This window comes from Rhodnius prolixus, unplaced genomic scaffold (assembly GCF_049639745.1).
Source record: "Rhodnius prolixus isolate KJV_2025 unplaced genomic scaffold, Rpr scaffold_1, whole genome shotgun sequence".
Taxonomy (NCBI): Eukaryota; Metazoa; Arthropoda; class Insecta; order Hemiptera; family Reduviidae; genus Rhodnius; species Rhodnius prolixus.
In genome coordinates, this window is record NW_027411581.1 from 8,328,353 (window position 1) to 8,341,366 (window position 13,014).

At 34.3% G+C, this 13,014-nt stretch overlaps 1 protein-coding gene across 4 annotated transcripts in view; it reads left to right on the top strand.

Annotated features, from left to right (window-relative positions):
* The window catches only part of smash (smallish), a 203,188-nt gene that overhangs the window by 49,420 nt on the left and 140,754 nt on the right, over positions 1-13,014 (top strand). For 2 of the 4 annotated variants that reach the window (XM_074130604.1, XM_074130987.1), the window contains exon 1: positions 2,466-2,726. The exons of 1 other annotated variant lie outside the window; for it this stretch is intronic. The gene's annotated coding sequence lies outside the window, so the exon portion shown is untranslated. Of the gene's footprint in view, positions 1-2,465; positions 2,727-13,014 lie in introns of those variants that run through there. One more of the 4 variants, XM_074131509.1, reaches the window with a different exon arrangement.

Here is a 13,014-nt window from a genome sequence, read left to right on the forward strand (position 1 = left end):
TGTCTGTGCTCTGTTTAGCTCGGCAGGTGTTTAGCGCCGCTGCTTTATCCTTGAAGGACCAGGCTGACAGAACTCGACTAGTTCTTCATTTTTTGTTTCTTTGAAACATTATTTTAGAAAAGTTGGTTTCATGCCACTTCTGGAAGAGTTTCTGGTTAGGATTTTAACTAGACTTATTATTTATTTTTATTTGTACATAATCGCGTCCAGTTATTGCAGGTCATTCTTTCTCTTGCAGTCCAGTTTGAAGAAGCTTTATTCAGATCTAGGAAACATTTGTTCTAGGTGGGGCTCATTAGCTCGGAACCGTCGTGCAGATTGTGTCAGGATGAGGAAGAAACAGCCTCTCACTGGCTGGTCGATTGCGCCATGAAACCTTTGGCTCTTTGAGACCAAAGGAGATAGTAGCGCAAAAAGAACTAGTAGGGAAAGTCCTCCACCTCTTTAGTAGGGGAGGTTTCGTCTACTAGATCCAAAGGGGATGGGCACAATAAGCCTCTTGTGGCTGCGATGCCATGGGGCATAGGTCTCGTCACCGATTTTATTTCTTATTCCTTAGATCGAAAAAATTTACTATTTCCATAGAGTGCAGAGCATGGGTCTAACTGCTCGACTGAGATCTTTGTAGAATAATACGTCACAATTAGCGCTTTCGGCGTTTTCCAATAAAATAGCAGGGCAGATGTGGCCGATCTTTTGCGGTAAATTTGAAGTGGGACGACTTAAAGATCCCTTTTAGTCGGACTCCTGAAGTTATCTTTTAATCTGGTGTGAAATTTACCATTCACAATTCCTATAACTTCACGCTAAGGCTTAGTTATAGTGAACATGAAGCTCTCTGAAAGCCTTCTTTGGTTAGCCTATCCATTTCCTCATTTCCTCCACATCCTCTGCAATACACAGAACAATATCAAAACCGCGTTTCGTAAAGACGAGTTCTTTTTTCTTAAAAAAAAATGTCAACTTTAGTTTTTATCTTTGAAGGCAGGGCTTAACGTCCAACTACCAATTAGGTGTCGTGGGCGGGGGGGGGGGCGGAAACTCATACTTTACTATAAACAATTTTTCCTAACAAATAAAAAGTAGTCATACGCGGGATTCGAACTGGGGATCTCCTACTTATAAAGCCTCGCTCTTGACAACTAGACTAACGCCTGCCCCTCTTTAATAAGTGTGGCCATTACGTACGATGTTCCTGATCTTTACACCCTCCAAAATAGTCTCTATTCCAAAGGAAGTCGTTGTCCGTTGTCGTCCAACAACTCCCAACTAAAGTCTTTACCTGGAATCACTTTGCTCTATGATTTGAATTCCTTTCTAACTTCTTTCGTGAGTGTTGTGTTTTTTGGAAAAAGGAGAAATTAGAAGAGGCTAAATTTGGAGCAAACAGTCTAGATAGCGGAAGTACAGTCACGTGGTTTGGGCGAAAATAAAACAAAAGAACAAACTCGAATGTCAACATTATTCTCTGGAAAAGTCGACAGATTAAATTCGTGTCTTGAACCAAATCTGTGTATTTTTCAATATGGAAATCATCAGTTAATGTGAAAATTCTTCTTAACTTTATCAATTGATTTACGCTTAAGGTACCATTGACAATCCAAGGAATCATTTACTATTTCATTTCTCATTTTCATTACTTCCTTCATAAAAAAAATAATTGAAGCCACAAAAGAAAAAAGAAAAATCTTACTAAAAGCGACTGTTAGCAAAGTGACCTGCAGGACTGTTTCCAGAAATAGAAACATCTTTGGGACGACGATAAGTGCTCGCGTCTAGAATGGTGACTGACAGATATACAGACACGTCATAAAGCTCATCAAGAATGGCTGTATTTTTTACTTACTTATTTATTTATTTTAAATTAGGTTCACGAACTTACTAAACAGATCTCGTAATGCAAGCGTAAAAATAAACATTTGTCTTTTACTAGTAAGCAAAATTTATGCTATAATTAAAACACACTGCCAAACAAATAAGAAAAATGTCAAATTGCTATTTTAACTTCGACTATATTTAATTAATTAACGTGATACAAAAGATTAAAATTAACAGTGAATTTGTTAAAGCTTAAAATTTGGCACAAAGCCAATTTTACTGCAAGAAATTCAAAGCAAAAAGGTTCTTTCATTTTATTTTTTTGTTTAAAATACATTTAAAAGGCTAATTACATTTAAATTCCAGAAAAAAATTACAATATGTAAATTTGTTTAGTATATTATTTTTCTTCAAAGCAAAAATAATTAATTCACTTCAAAATTTTGTTTAAAATAAAAATAAAAAAATAGAAAAGAAATAAAAAAAGCACTAATTGTAGAACTATTTCAAAACTGGTGTAGCGTACGGCCGTTTACTGGTCTAAGCGCGTTGTATGGGTGCTGCTGGAAGAGTCTGGAGTATCAGAACGTGGTGGGGATATAATAGTTGAGTTGTTGACGGGAGAGGGGATACAAAAACTCAAACCAACTGAAGCAACGACACTTTGGATCCAGCGCTTAACTGAACGTGACGTGTTTGCCCACTTTTTTTTTTGGTTTTGTAAATTTTTCAGTTTTCCATTTCCATTTTCATTTTTTTTTTTTTGGTCAAAGTGTTTTCTCATGTGGGTTTCGTAAAAATAACAAGAAAAAAGGTCAATTTTCCTTTAGAAAAAAAAAAAAAATCGTTTGTGTGTATAAATAAGAAAAGAAAAATCTACCTTCAAGTCCGGATACCACTAGTTCAAGGTACGATGTATTTATTTTAGAATATTTATTCACCAAAAATAATATTTCACCGCTTAGTTTATTTGTTGATAGAATGCGTTGTTGTATGTAATCTTACTGTGTGTACATCTGTATGTATATGTTCAATGTATCGTGTGTGAGACAGAGCTGCAAAAGAAAACAAATAATTTGACATCAAGTTGGCACGATGGATAGTAAATTTTGTTGGACTCTGTTCATGTTAAATAAATAACATTTGCCCGCTTATTGCTTAATGGCTAATTTTTTGTTTCGCGCCAACACCGTTTAATACAAAAGTTTTCTTTTTATGTTAATTCTTTATTAAATGAGGTATTTAAACGCTTTATTTTATTTAAATTACCAAACTCTTACTTTTTTTTTGGGTGAGTTTATTTCTTTCACTTCACTATTGATTTTTTTACTTTTAAAAGAAAATTCATTTTTAAGTACGATCTCTTCGACTTTCTAGTTATATCTTGAAAATTTTTAGAATTCCAACTTTTTTTGAACTTCATTGGGTTCATCTAATGGATGAATGGATTAGTCTTTCAATTTTTTTTTTTTTTTTGCAAATTTTTCTGCTAAATTCTCGATTATTCTATTGTAACTTAACTTCCCAGTCGTCTTATTGCAGAATTTTAATTTGGTAAAATTTTTCTGAGTAGGAAAATTTATTTTATGAAGTGGTCTGCGTTAAGAAAAGTGGCAGAAGTTTTCCTAGCATTATTAAGGAATTATAAATTCCTGGATAATTGCCTTGTTTCATTATATTTTTCACTATTTTCTTGTTTTACATACACTTAGGTTTACTTTAAAGTTAACTGAGATTCATTATCCCTTTAAATATGTTTCTATCTTGTAAATATAGAGGGGAAAAAATTGTTGATAGCCGGGGTGGTCGACTCCTGTAGGATAGGCAGACCGTTTGCAAGTTATTACAGCGTGTCGTAACCGCAACTTGTCTGACCCCCTTTTGAGCCAACCTTCCCAACTTGGACTTTGTCTTTTCATATTCATGATATAACCTTAGCTCAGAATATATATGTACGCATAGTGGGCCAAGATTAATATACATAAACGGAGCTTTATTTTTAAATGCACTTTTTACAAACAAATTTGGGATTTTTTTAATTTAAAAAAGGGTTTCAAAAATCAACGTATCAATTAGTGAAAATTAAAAAGGTCTCAGGTTTAGAATTAGGGCTTTTCTCCCCTTATAGACCCACAACATGTATAAGAACTTTCTTCATGAACATTCATAGAAGGAGTCAAGCTTCAAAACCCGTTCATGCTTTTTTTAAGCACGGCAGTTTTAAGAAGTGGTTTTTGGTGTTCGAATAGGGCTAGTAGTGTTTCTGTGTGTCTTCACGGCATTGTGCTTTAAGGGGAAGACTTCCTTCTTACTTCATGGGTCTACCAGCTTACCTTATCTGGTTAGAAGTCACCATGAAACCCGGAAATTAGCTTTTAGACCAAAAAAAAAAAATCTACTGTTCCGGAAGTGGCAATCTACTGATGCGATGTTTTTGTCATATTTTTTTCTGGAAATTTTCTGAAAAACTGTTTCGAAATGCTTTTTTAGTTGTGTGACTAAAAAAGATCGACGCTTTAGTGTTAATCGAAAATGAGATAACTATATTTCCAAATTTGAACGGAATCGTTGAGTGGAAGATCGATCCACTTACACGTTCTAGATTTTTAAATTTGTTTTTTATATTTCTTTTCGAAAATGCTTTCAGTTACTGTCTTTGAACTTCGTTTACACAGAACATAGAAAACTTCATTTGTCCGAAGTTTTTTTTTTTAGGGAGGGATGAAGTTTTAGTTCTCTCCTCCCAGTGTCCAGTTTAGTATACTGTGCGAATACTACTGTGTCATATTTTTTACTAGTGCAAAATGTCAGTACCGGAAGGACGACAGTTCCGAACGACTTATTTTAGCTGCCTTATTTCTCCAGTCTAGTTTCATTTGAACTTAAGCGTATCGTATGTAAGTCGACGAGTTGGTTTGCACTGTTCTTACAGAGCAAGAGTGAGAGAGAGAGAGAGATAAGAGAACAATGTTTTTGGATTCTGTCGCTTCCTTTAATATATGGTGACAGTGGCCATTTATATCGTAATATTTCTAGCTATTTTTTTTAAAGGCAAATTTAAAGTTTAATATAAATTCAAATATGAAAACTTGGACAATATTTATCGATTAATAAAAATTTGTTTATTTACAATTCTCGACATCGATATTTTATGCGTACTCAGTTTTAGATTGATGAATATCTATGTGAATAATTAAACTTCTACAGTAATTATTATGAAAGTGAAGCAGTTATTATTATTATTTTGATTTTCTAAATCGATACAGTATTTAAAAAAACATTCCATTATATTTAAGTGAATCGATCAACTATTTAAATATTATTCGATTATTATTAGGAAAACACGATAAAAACTATTGAAAGTTTATTGCAGTAGATAAGAGTCAGTACCATTTGTGCGCATTCAGCATTCACAAAACTAACAATCCACTTTAATGATCTCTGTTTCCTGTACAAATGTCCGGAAGTGAAAACAGGGCCGGCTGTTTTAAAATCTTTATGTAAAGCTCATAACGGTAATGTTAGCTTTGTGGGTAGTTCACTTTCTATTTTTTTTTTTTTTTTGTGTGTGTATAAATATACGTTACTTCCTTTTTTACAACATATTTCCAACTTACTCTTTTGAAAACAATAACAATAATTTTATTTTGTATTTTCAAACATTTGTGTTTGCATTAAAAAAACAAACGATAAGAACACATTTGACTTTGGATATTTATGTAAACATTATTCTTATTGCACAATATGGCAAAATTTATTCTATAAATAGAATATTCCTTCCTGTTTTATTTTTTTAGGTTATCATTTTGATTTTTCAGTTTTTATACTATTGTGTAGATTTTTTCTTTTAATTGTCTTTAAAATAGCCTGGAAGATTTTCTATTTTTCAAACTTCATTCGCTCATTGCATGTGTGTTGATATATATTTAAAATATTTTCTTTAGAAAGTCATTCTTAAGACAGTTCTAGGTGCGAGCTTTCTTTTTAAATTATCTTGTAATTGTAATGTGTGACCTCAGAATCTTTCAAATAAATCAGTGGAATTTAAAATTTGCAGAATATTGGTTGTGGTGAAAGCGCCACTTAGTGGCGTAACTTTTTTGTTATTGTCGATTTATTTATTCATTTTAAATTGCAAGTTTCAAGAATAAGGTATTATTCACGTTATTTTCTTTATGCTCCAATATTGAAATTTAGATTTAATGGACGGAGGCGACTAGCAAACTACTATAAATTTCTCATATTAACCATTAAAGATATAAACTGGGAATATAGCCTAGTACCGCAATACATCTTAGCTTTGCGGGTCTAGCCTCTAACCGCTCGGCTACCGTGGCGACTAGCAAACATACTTTACTATAAATTTCTCATATTAACCATTAAAGGTATAGACTGGGGAATATAGCCTAGAACCGCAATACATCTTAGCTTTGCGGATCTAGCCTCTTAACCGCTCGGCTACCGTGGGGACTAGCAAACATATGAGGGTCGTTTGAAAAGTCCGTGCAAAGTCAGAGAGATAGCACCACTGGCGCGTATCGAGGTTATGTTTAGTTAGTAGCATCTCTTGGAAGAACACACACCAAGTTTCAGTCAGATCGGTCTATTTCTTTGTGTTTGGCATTCGTTTGAATCGAGGAAGTCGAGTGATTTTCAAAAAATGGACGAAAAAGAATTTCGTGTGTTGATTAAACACTACTCTGCACCTTCGATTAGAACAGTTTATAAGTGGTTTCAAAATTTGCGGAGTGGCCATATGGGCACAAGTGACGCTGAACGTTCTGGACGCCCTGTTGAGGTTACTACTCCAGAAATCATTGATAAAATCCATGATATGGTGATGGATGACAGAAGAGTGAAGGTGCGTGAGATTGCTAGTGCTGTGGGCATCTCGAATGAACGGGTACATAATATTTTGCATCAACATTTGGACATGACAAAGCTATCCGCAAGATGGGTGTCGCGATTGCTCACGCTTGACCAAAAACGAAAATCGTGTGAAGTGTTGCAAGGACGGTTTGCAGCTGTTCCAGAAGAATCCTTAGGACTTTAAGAGTCGTTTCGTCACTGTGGATGAAACATGGATACATCACTACACTCCTGAGACCAAAGAACAATCTAAACAATGGGTTACCAAGGGGGAATCTGCGCCAAAAAAGGTGAATACCGTTCCTTCGGCCGGAAAGATTATGGCGACTGTCTTTTGGGATTCGCAAGGAATAATCCTCATCGACTATCTGGAAAAGGGTAAAACTATTACAGGTGCATATTATTCATCGTTATTGGACCGTTTGAAAACCGAGCTGCAAGAAAAACGCCCACGATTGGCCCACAAAAAAAGTCCTTTTCCATCACGACAACGCACCAGCTCACACCTCAGCAGTTGTGGTCGCAAAATTAATGGAAATAGGGTTCCAACTCGTTTCACATCCCCCCTATTCTCCAGACTTGGCTCCCTCGGACTACTATTCGTTCCCCAATATGAAGAAATGGCTGGCGGGAAAAAGATTTTATTCAAACGAGGAGGTGATTGTAGAAACGAATGGCTATTTTTCAGACTTGGACAAATCCTATTATTCGGAAGGGATCAACAAACTAGAGCAGCGTTGGACGAAGTGTATAAGCCTAAAAGGAGACTATGTTGAAAAATAAAAAAAGTTTACCCCAAAAAATTAAGTAGTTTTTATTTTTGCACGGACTTTTCAAACGACCCTCGTACTTTACTATAAATTTCTCATATTAATCATTAAAGGTATAGACTGGGGGAATATAGCCTAGTACCGCAATACATCTTAGCATTGCGGGTCTAGCCTCTAACCGTTCGGCTATCGTGGCGTCTAAATGAATAATTTCAAGTTATTGTGGACAATTTCTCAGCTAATAAAGTTTCTTGAGTTAGCTTTTTATGGTTATTTTTCAATATTTTTATAATTAAGTTGAATATTTAATAAAAATAATTGTGAATTCATTCTTTAAAGGTGAAATTTTTCCCGCAAGCCATCTTTACCTATTGTTATTTGAAAAATCTTTTGGACAATAAACTTTCAAAGACCTTGTATTATAAATAATTATAAAAACAAAAGTGCCCGGGCAAATAGGAAACTGTTTTATTTTGTAAACAAATAATTTCCATTAACTGAAGACACTTTTTTGTTTTCTGGAACCAGGATTTTTTTTTTGTTACCATGACTTCTTCTGGTGTTTACATGGCTTGAACGTATCTTGCCTCGACTTAGCGGATTGCTACGCAGACAAAAAGGGGAGGCCTTTTTTTTCTCTTTCTTTCTTGACACTGTGTGCACAGGAGCTCTTAGGTCAATTAACTAACAAAATGGTTTATAATGAAAATCTCATTCACTTGTAAGCTTGGGAAAACATGGTGAAGGTTCTGTTCTTGTGGTTAGGATACGCTGTAATAATTTGCTAACGGTTACCAGCGCGCCTGTCATACTCGAGGCTGATCTCCTCAGGTATAAGTCCCCCATATTTATGACATACTAAGTTACTCACGATCAACTTTAAAGAAAATCTTAGCGCTTATCAAGATAATAGTGAAAATGTGATAAGAGGCAAATATCGTGAAATTGGTTGATTCAACTTTAATTCTAATTTTTAGCAGTGTTAAGAAATCTTCTAATGTCATTTTTCTTCTCGCACAACCCTTCTTAAAATTAATTTTCTCGCTCAGAAAAAAATTTTCCACATGAAAATTCTGTAATAACTTGAAAATTAATGAGATTATCGAAAAGTTTGTAGAAAAATTTTTGTAGTAGACGGATAAAAAGCAAAAGATATTTTCCAGCATTGCCAACCTAACCACATTTTCAAATAAATTTTGTTATTTTACTTGGCTATCTTTAAAAGTGGTAAATGTTTGCCCTGTGCAACATTCATGTCAGCGATATTTGTGTATATACGTAGAGAAGCCCCCTTCTAAAACTAGGCTACCCATTGGCTGTAATTAAAGAAATTGTTCTGAAATGATATATCTTGGTGAAGGTTGTTTAAGAAATTACTTTTACAAAAGAAATAACATGGGCACGCACATTCTCTCCTCCTCCTCATCCTCTTTAGAGTTAACCCCCTCCACCTTTTCTATTTTAGCAAATTAATTTACGAACAGGTAATTAAGGTATGATCTCCATTTTGTTCGTTTTTTTTTTTCAATTAGTATTGAGTAAGCCAAGGCAGGTTTCACATTTAACGGATCTAGAAGTTAACGGCATTCTTGAAATCCTAGTTGTTCAAGACCTTTCCCCGTGTAACTAGAGTTTAGAAAACCTAAATGGAGTTATTTAGAGGAAAGTAGCATTTATTGTGAACCTTTTTTTTAAGAAGTTTAAGTTCTGTGTCTTATTATATTCCTGCTTACTTTGTCTCATTGGGAGAAATATTTTTTTATGTAATCCATTTTAAATCTATAATTTCTATGTAGTTTCTGAATTATTGTAAGATAGTACGACATTTAAGTGTTGTTGCAACCAATTGCTTAGTTTGGGATTCCGTCCTGGAAGGTAATTCGCTCCCAGAATTTTGTAATTATTTGAAGGAGCTTTTTCATTACTAGAAAAATGCATGTTCCTACACAGCTTTATCATAGAGATTATCAGAGAAGATTATGCAAAAGCGTCTATAATCGGAAAGAATCGATTTGAATCAGAATGGTAGATATGTAGATTGTCTGCTAAACTCTAGTTACTCGAAGTTTTTCAAAACATTTTTATTTACAGTAGGATGAGAATAACGTTGGAAAAATAACAATGCAATTATTCTCACGTGCAGTTTTAATGTGAATCGTTCTTGAAGTTGTCTTATAGGTTTAATAAAATAATTTAAATTCTTAACGTTATTGTTCGGCCACGTAATATCTTCAACCTTGAGGTTGCTCATAACTCTTGTCTACGTGTTCATGTCTGCTTTAATATTATCCTAAATTAAATGGGTTGTTTAAATTTTAAGTAATTCTCATTTCAAGCGTTTCCACAATCGTTATCGATTTTCAGTCGTTTTTCTAGAAAAACCTCCTGTACTAATTAGTTTTAATTTGTTCTTAATAATTCTTAATAAATAAATGTGGTCAGATCCCCTCAGTGCTGTGATTTAAAACCAATCGCAGCATGTCCATGTTTAATATGGTATCCCTGTGAACGGTTTCAAACTTTCTTCATCGCATCATCCAGCTGTCAAATGTGACGTCTAAGTTCAGAGTTGAAAGAGCAACATTTTACAGGATGTGTGGGTTCCTTGACGAGGGAAAATGAGGGTTTCCTTTGACCTAGTTGACATTACGTGCCGCCCCAAGCCTGTCTGTCTACTATTTTGGCTAGAGAACATGGAATTTATACGGATTCTATGACGCCACGCTTCCTTCAACTGAATCAATTGTAAGATATTGAACATGTAGTTAACTCAAATTCTAAATTTTTTGGAATATTTAATTATAAATTGCTTCAGAGTGAGTGTAGACGTATTTGTTTTTTTTAATTTTTTTTCATATTTAATTTTATTCTTATTGAAAAAATGATTATACGAGGCGATTTAGAAAACAGTTCTCTGCTGGTGAAAAATAAAAGAACTATTATATAGTAAAAAATAAAGAATAAAAAGTTAAAGTCTAATTAAAAATTAAGGAGGGGTGAAAAACAAAAGAAAGTTTATGCATGTGTTTACGCTGCAGAACCAGAGGTAAAGAATATTTTCAATTTTCCACAGCCATCTGGAGATTGATGATGTAAAAAGAAGCTTGATGATCCGTTCAGCATTTAACTTTCAAACTGGTGTTAAATTTATTGCTTTAGAAACTCCAAATAGAACTAGGAAAGATCATCTTTTTATTGTTTAGAGTGAAACTACTAGACAAAAGATGTGGAAGTGGGAACCACAAATTGTTTCTGAGCGGTCTGCTTTCATCTTGGTAAAAAAGTAGATGCTGTAAAAATAGTTAGCTTCTTTTTGAGATATCATCTATTAATGGTTAAATATTTTAAAATGTTTATAGCGGGGTATCTTTCTACTTTGTTTAGTACTTTAGAATTATACTGTGTCGGGCGCCACTGTAGCCGAGCGGTTAGAGGCTACACCCGCAAAGCTAAGATGTATCGCGGTACTAGGCTATATTCCCACTCTATAACTTTAATGGTTAATGTGAGAAATTTTGCAGTAAAGATTGTTTGCTAGACGCCACGATAGCCGGGCGGTTAGAGGCTACATCTGCAAAGCTAAGATGTATTGCGGTACTAGGCTATATTCCCACTCTATAACTTTAATGGTTAATGTGAGAAATTTTGCAGTAAAAATTGTTTGCTAGTCGCCACGGCAGCCGAACGGTTAGAGGCTAGACTCGCAAAGCTAAGATGTATCGCGGTACTAGGCTATATTCCCACTCTATAACTTTAATGGTTAATGTGAGAAATTTTGCAGTAAAAATTGTTAGCTAGACGCCACGATAGCCGAGCGGTTAGAGGCTACACCCGCAAAGCTAAGATGTATCGCGGTACTAGGCTATATTCCCAGTCTATTACTTTATTGGTTAATGTGAGAAATTTTGCAGTAAAGATTGTTTGCTAGTCGCCACGATAGCCGAGCGGTTAGAGGCTACACCCGCAAAGCTAAGATGTATTGCGGTACTAGGCTATATTCCCAGTCTATACCTTTAATGGTTAATATGAGAAATTTACAGTAAAGTATGTTTGCTAATCGCCTCCGTCCACGGCACCTAATTTGGTAGTTTTAGAAGTAAAGCCTGCCTGAAAAAATAAGCATCACTACACTATCCTGTGGTTGGGTTTTCAGGTTTTGATCACAAATTAAATTATCATTTAGTTGATTAGCAAACGTTTCGACTTTATTTCATGATCGATAGTGGTGCCTGAAAGTTTGCAGGAAGGAAGTAAAGGCTTCATATTCCGTTTTGGTCCTACCAGTGGCGCCAGTTTTAACTTAGCCATCGAAATCGCCCAACTAGAACTATAAATTAAATTGGTTATTGAAATTCTCTTTTCGAAGTGGCTCCAATGATGTCTAAAGAAACAATTTGTCCAGGAAAGCCCACTGCTTCTTCTCAGTTCTTCTCTTAAGATTAACTTCTCTTTATTGCTCCTTATTTTGACCACCGTAGCCTTGTATTTTTGTTTTATTTATTTATTTTAATATCCAACAAATTTGTAGAATGCGTTGGTGTTGGTAACACGGTAACAGGTGTGCCTTACTTTCACTACATGTTGTTGTCGCGCTGGTGTTTTATTACGTGTGCTACCTGACTCAAATCTTTCATGAACGTGTGTGCGAACATTGGTAACAAGGACACACACTTCGCTCCTTCTTCTGTCTTGTTCTCTTTTAAATGTTATTCTACCGCCAACCTAATTATCTCTCTTCTCTGTCTCTCTCTCCGTGGCTCCATATACTTGAAGGGCAAATCAACCTTTCTGTCTAAATTCTTGGGAGCTTTATTCTTGTTCTAGAACCTCTTTTTTGTTTTTCCCTCTCTTTCTCACTCCTTCCCATTCTTCATATCATTCTAATTTATTTTCTGACATCTTAAGGTTGTCAGTTTTTATTCTTTTTTTTTTAATAAAATTTAACGGGTTGTTTTTTTGTTATAAAAGGAAATAAATTTGTAATTATATTTTAGTTCCTTTTTGATTACGACTATATAATGTTATTTTCCGTTTTAATTCTTTGAAATTCAAATTATAAGGGAAAGAAAAGTAATTGCCATTTTTCGGATGAATAATAATAAACCAGATAACCCACAGCCTACCTAATTAAGGTTTCTTGAAACTTGCAGTTTTTACCTAAAAGAAATCGCCTTCAATATTTCTAATAAAAACGGCTGCAAATCTTTTCAGCCTCTTTTCTTCCCTAATTTGGAATTTCAGCAATATATTTTTTTATTTTTTAAAAATTTACTAGTTGAAATCTTTGCATGACCCTTCAATAATAAAGATGCTCGATCATCCTTCTTATCTCTTAATTAATTTTGCAAAATATTGCTTAATATGTTAGTATAGAGTGGGTTGGTCCCTAATATTGGCTGATCCTACTTAATACCCATTTTGAACAATATTAGTAATAATTTTTTAAACATTATCTTTGAACTCAAAATATTAACTGATCAGCTTTGTAAATATCGCTGAGTAGGCACCATAATTAGCCAGTTATTTTCTTTTATTAAATCTTGAGTAAATGAAACTA